Below are 6,844 nucleotides of genomic sequence, written 5' to 3'. Positions count from 1 at the left end.
CTGCTTGCCATCCAGAGGCAGGAAAAAAAATCTTGGTCTACTAAACAGAAACTCACTGAAGCGACAATTCATGGCCACTTGTACAATTCCCAAACTTAAGTCAATTCAAGGTGTGAAGCCCTTGAGGCCACAGGAGTAAACAGTAAATATTCTCAAAGCCTTCTCCAGAAGTACTTGCAGCCATATACTATGAAAGGAGAAATAGTCAGTTCTTTGGGGGATTATTAGATATAGATTTTAATAAACCTGCACTGATTCCCAGGAACCAAAATGCCACAGTGGCTCACCATCAGAATAGGGACTTTAGGAAAGTAGATGGAGTCTTGCTTGGCCTGAGTCTAGCAGCTACTGTTAGCTGACCTGGGAGCAGCATAGCTAGTAAATGGAAGATTCTCCTCTTTTATTCCCTGACCCACACACTGAGGGCTATTATAGTATGGTGAGTCAAATGTTGGCTCCTTGGAACTGCCTCTTCCCCAAATGATGGTAAACCAAATGACATACTGCATCTCTGGGGAAACTGGAAAGACTAGTGCCACCATCAAAAACTTGAAAGACACCAGGGTGATGATATTTACCACATCCTCACTTCACTTGCCTGTCTGGTTGTTGTAAAAGCTCAAGTGGGTCTTGGTGAAGAAAAAAGTGTGATATAGAAAATACCACAGACTTCATCACCTGGCGCTGCCAATCACAACTGCGGTTTCGGATTTGGTATCTTTACTAGGCAAAATCAGAATATCCCTTGGCACCTGATAGACAGCTATTGACCTGGAAAATGCTTTCTTTTCCGTCTTGATCAGTAAGGAAGATTATAAGCAGTTGGAATTTACATAGTAGGAACAATAGTATATCTTCACTATCACACCCCAGGGTTGTGTCAATTCTCCTCCTCTCCATCATAATAGAGTCCAGAGGCCCCTTAACATCATGCTGCTCCATTACATGATAACATATGGCTAATGACTTGACAAGACGGAAGAATCAAGAATCCTATATGTCTCCTTAAGAAATATGCACGCCAGAGGGTAGAAGATTAATTTTGCAAAAGTTCAGGGACTTGCCACACTGGTGATGTTTTTAGAAGGTTTAGTGATTGGTGATATGTCTGGGTATCCTTTCTAAAGCAAGGGACAAGTAGCAATACCTTATATTAATACTTCCCTCTCTGAAAAAAGAGGCACAATACTTGGCAGGACTCTCTGGATTTCAGAAGCAAATATATCCCACATCTGGGTGTACTGTACTGACACATTTGCCAAGTAAATCATAAGACTATACTGTCTGGCTTAAATGTGGCTAATAGGGAGCTCAGAAAGGAGACTGGAAGGAAGTAGGAAGGTGTGGTGAGGTGGTTTATTCCCCTGGCTTCCTCCCTACAAGGCTGCCCTGGTCTCATTGTGCCTCTAACAAAGATGACTGGCCCCTCCTATCAGCCTCCTCTGAATGAGTCTCTTGTTCTGGGTGCCTATAACTTCTCCCTCTTGGTGTCCCTTCAACTTAGAGATAATAACTGCTCCCTTTGACATGACCATGGTACTGTTTGTGGATCCCTTATACCTACAGCTCTGCCAATAGTCCATTTATAAAGAGTCCCTCTTCAAATTATCTTAATCTGAATGTGCCACGTGCTTCCTATTAGCACATACTGACAAACTCAGTTGGAAAGTAGGTTTTACATGTGTGCTAATAACTATATAATCTAGGTGTCATAGTTAAGCACTTAAATCACATGTCCGCCATTTATTAATGGTATGATTTTGGAAGGGCTCCGTTGGTGGCTCAGTGGTAAAGAATTCGCCTGCCAACGCAGGAGACATGGGTTCAATCCCTGGGTCAGGAAGATCCCCTGGAGAAGGAAATGGCAACCCACTCCAGTATTCTTGCCCGGGAAATCCCATGGACAGAGGAGCCTGGCAGGCTATAGTCCATGGGGTCACAAGAGAGTCAGGCACAACTGAAGCAACGAAACAACAACACATGACTTTGGAAAGAATGTTTCATCTGCAGTTTCTTTTGCAGATGAGACTCAGTTTCATCTGCAAAATGGGAATAGTACTAGTATTTACCTCACAGAGTTGTGAGAATTAAATAAGACACTACATGTAAAGGGCTTGCCACGGTGCCAAGTGTGACGTAAGTATTCAATAATGTGAGTTATGCTTTTATTTTTTTAAGCTCCTAGCATTCACAGAGGAGGAAAGTACAGTTTGAAAATTCATTAATTAGGGTCCTGTTTACAGTTTTATTGTTAACTCTAATTGCTTGTTTGAAATAGTCTCCTGACTTCATTAAAGTAATTATTGCCTGTCAGTAAATGATGGGTTTAAATTTCTGCACATATGCTAGAATTTCACACATTGTGCACTTCACAGCAGGAACCCAGTCTTAGTCAACACTTTCTTGCTCTGACATCTGCACTCAATGCATAGGGTCTTACTTAAGCACAGACATAATTATCCTTCAAAATAAAAGTATAAACAGCATTGCGGATCTTGGATTTGTTAATGTGCTCCCTTATTGTGAACATTCTAGTTACATTATCTGTGTTAGACTGTCAGCATCACCGCCAGTCAGCAAGTTGTGGTGCAAAATAACAAAGTGGAACTCCAGGAAAATGAAGCAAGGCTGAGGGTGGAAGGGAAGGATCCAGGCAGGAGAGCTTGCCAGCCCTGAGAAATCAACCAGGAGCATGAGTCCAGGGCAAAGTTTGGAATAGCAAGTCAAGGGTATAGGTCTTAGATGCCACATAAGCCTTAGAAAGCTCATGCAAGCAGGAGTCACAGAATGTATCTAATATTTAAGAAATTATTGATTCAATACCTACGATGTACAAGAATTCATAATAGGTAGTAAGTTAGGCCAAAAGATAGGACATAGAAAATAAAGACAAGACAGAGGCCCAAAGTCCGAAGTCTAAGCAGACATCCTGAACAGACATTGCACGGAAAAGCAAGAGTTCAAATAGTCAGACAAACCACTGGGGCAGGCAACATGGAGAGCTGCCCAAGGCTTTAGTAACCAAAGTCAAAGCCTCCTTTATCATTGGGGAGCTTCACCTGTGCTTCCTTCCCAGGGAAAACCCATGTTCAAGCTCACAAATGAATCTTTAGAGTTGCAGAAGACTGGAGGGAAGCAGGAAGTTAAATTGAGAGCGATAAAGAGGTCCTAAGAAACATACATAAAATGGACACATATAAAAAGTTTGTGTTATAAGTCTTCAGTCCTGCCCAGAAGCCCAACAGTTTTTTGCTTGCCTGGTTATATTTCCCACATTATATTATTCATGGACTGGAATACTTTAAGTCTGATAAAAATCAGATGACTTTCTCACCACCAATAAAGGGAAGAAAGAAATATATGCAGTGAGTTTATGGGGCTGCAAAGGGAAATTCTAGATATTGTGTCTATTAAAACTAGGGGTAAGATTCCATTCAAGATAGAGGAAAGAAGCTGTATGCTGTGGGTGAGAGAAAACAGCAACAAAAGACAACAGAAAATGAACAAACAAGGGGAGATGAGCTTTGGGTTATGTTGTAACCACCCAGGCCAACACTCTATCCCAAATCCCAAGAAGATCTGAGTTATAGGGGGAGAGGGATGAGAAGATATTAAAAGAAGTGGTGGTCATGGTTTAGTGCTGAGTTGTGTCTGGCTCTTGCAACCCCATGAACTGTTGGCAACCAGGCTCCTCTGTCCATGATGATTCTCCAGGCAAGAATACTGGAGTTGGTTGCCAGGCCCTCCTTCAGGGAATCTTCCTGACCCAGAGATCAAACCTGGGTCTAGTTTCTTCAAATTGTAGAGGGTACTTACTGGCTTTTAAAAAATTCCAATACGCAAAACAATGAAAGTGCCTGTCCCAAAGTGGGCTCTATTATCCAAATCACAAAATAATTTTACTTTTTCTCAAATATAGACTTTCCCAAGTACATTTAATTAGCTAATCATGTCCATATAAATGGTTTGACAAAAATAAACAATGTGATTATATTTGTCTATGAACAATATAGCCACGTATTTTGTGTTATATGTGATTTTCAAAATAAATCTGCCCATGAATATACAATTCTATCATGTATTCTTGGAGAGCCATGGGTTGATATATGACTTAGGTTGGGTTGCCCAAGAAGCTGACCCCTGAGATAAGAAATGATACAAGTGGTATATCTGGGGTGGGAGGTGATCCCAGGAAGCACAGGAAGCATTTGTAGGAAAGTAGGGAAGCATTTCAGAGAGAAAAGGAAGCCAATGTAGAATGAATACTGAGCAGGTTACCGCTGTGAGTAACTGGGGCTCAATCCCACTTGGGACCTCAGAAAGATAGTAAGAATACTCCTCAAAGTTATCCCAGCAAAGTGGGAAGGAGTTGTGGTATTTATCCACCAACTATTGAGAGGTGCTTCACTAGCTGGGAGAGATGCATTCACTCCCTAGCATAGGTCAAATGGGCGCCAGCATCAGAAAAAGCACGCAGACAAGTACTCAGTGCTTTCAGTTCAGAGATGTCAGATGGATATATACAGAAATGATGAGTGCCCAGGAGACATGAGTGGGGTCTATCTCTCAGTGTAACTGCAACACACACACACACACCTTTTTCTTTTTTTTTTTTTTTTTTCATTTGCTTTTATTAGTTGGAGGCTAATTACTTTACAATATTGTAGTGGTGTTTGTCATACATTGACATGAATTAGCCATGGATTTACATGTATTCCCCATCCCGATCCCCCCTCCCACCTCCCTCTCCACCCGATTCCTCTGGGTCTTCCCAGTGCCCCAGGCCCAAGCACTTGTCTCATGCACCCAGCCTGGGCTAGTGATCTGTTTCACCCTAGATAATATACATGTTTCGATGCTGTTCTCTTGAAACATCCCACCCTCGCCTTCTCCTACAGAGTCCTAATGTCTGTTCTGTACATCTGTGTCTCTTTTTCTGTTTTGCATATAGGGTTAACATTACCATCTTTCTAAATTCCATATATATGTGTTAGTATACTGTAATGGTCTTTATCTTTCTGACTTACTTCACTCTGTATAATGGGCTCCAGTTTCATCCATCTCATTAGAACTGATTCAAATGAATTCCTTTTAATGGCTGAGTAATATTCCATGATGTATATGTACCACAGCTTCCTTATCCATTCGTCTGCTGATGGGCATCTAGGTTGCTTCCATGTCCTGGCTATTATAAATAGTGCTGTGATGAACATTGGGGTGCACGTGTCACACACACCTTTTTCTAGCTACCTGAAGGATGGAGGAATAACTTGAATGGCATTTCAAGGCATATTCCAACTGCGTCATTCTTTAATTATATGAAGAAAATATCTAACATTTTTATAATTACTATAATAGTCAAACTTCCCTGGTGGCTCAAATGGTAAAGTGTCTGCCTAAAATGCAGGAGACCCAGGTTCGATCCCTGGGTCGGGAAGATCCTCTGGAGAAGGAAATGGCAACCCACTCCACTACTCTTGACTGGAAAATCCCACGGACAGAGGAGCCTGGTAGGCTACAGCCCATGGGGTTGCAAAAAGTCAGACATGACTGAGCGACTTCACTTTTCACTTTCATGATAGACAAATATACATTGCTAGAGACTGAATGTTTTTGCTCCCCGCACCAAAATTTTTCTGTTGAAACCTAACTCCCAAGCTGGTGGTATTAGTAGGTGGGGCATTTGAGAGGTGATAAGGTCATAAGGGGTGAACACCCATATAAAAATCACCCCAGAGAGCTCCCTCTCCCCTTTTGCATGTGAGGTTATAGCAAGAGCAGCCATCTATGATTCAGGAAGACAGTACTCATCAGAGAGTGAATCTACCAGCACCTTGAATTTGGACTTCCCAGCCTCATATTGTGAGAAATGTTTCCTATTTAAGCTGCTGAGTCTAAGATATTTTTTGTTACAGCAGCCCAAAAGATCTAATACACACAGATACACACTGATGACAGAACTTGGATTCATGTAAGTTTCAAGAAGGCAAGGACCACTGATGTCTTATTCATTACTGTAACCTCTTGTTCACCCTGTACCCAGTACTGTGTCTGTCACATAGGAAGCTTTTTGATCTATAGTTGAACAAATGAACAAGTAGGGAATCAAAGTACTCAATTCAGTTCATGTTTACATGTCTCTGGTCAACTAGTCATCTACAATCTTTTGCTTATTTGAACAGAAGCCTCCTTTCTAGCAGAGGTCAGCTAATACTCCACAGATCACAATGTTCTGTAAGGGAAAGAGTTCCTCTTTAAGCTAACAAATGACTGTGTTTTACAATAGCATGACAGACAGGGTCTTAACTGATTTGCTAATAGTTCTTCCCCATATATGGTTATTAACTCCAGCTGACTCTTTAGCCACAATGCAGTGTGTGTATATCTGTGCCACATACAGGTGTATTTCCATACATATAAATAAACAGGAGCCCATGCAAATAGGTTGACTTTATCTGTATCAATTTACTTTTATGGTACACTCCCAAGTTTTGACAACTGGTTTAGCACAATTTAGCTGCAAGCACTTAAAATATTCTTGAATGTGGGAAGTAATAAAATGCCTTTTCACAAGCTGCAGAAAGACAGTTCACAAGAAAATTAGGACAATTTTGCATAGCAACTTGTGTATTTACATACCAACAATCCATTTAATAAAGAGCACCAAAAATAGCAGATCAAGTAAGTCCAGAAGCTGCAAACACAACACATCCTGCTAAATTCAAAACAATAGAAGTTGAGCAAGCCTGGTCTGTGTTCTAATAGTGGAAAAATTCAATGCTTCTAAAAAAAAATCCTGACTTGCCTTCTTCAAACTAGGAGTAACTGTATGCTGATCACATAG

The 6,844-nt window shown here is 41.0% G+C and overlaps 1 non-coding gene across 1 annotated transcript; it reads left to right on the top strand.

Annotated features, from left to right (window-relative positions):
- Positions 1–5,365: 5,365 nt before the first annotated feature.
- On the top strand, positions 5,366–5,437 carry TRNAF-AAA (transfer RNA phenylalanine (anticodon AAA)). Its single transcript has one exon. It is a non-coding gene; the product is annotated as a tRNA-Phe (tRNA).
- Positions 5,438–6,844: the final 1,407 nt, after the last annotated feature.

This window comes from Muntiacus reevesi, chromosome X (assembly GCF_963930625.1).
Source record: "Muntiacus reevesi chromosome X, mMunRee1.1, whole genome shotgun sequence".
Classification (NCBI taxonomy): Eukaryota; Metazoa; Chordata; class Mammalia; order Artiodactyla; family Cervidae; genus Muntiacus; species Muntiacus reevesi.
This window is presented reverse-complemented; position numbering and strand designations above follow the sequence as displayed.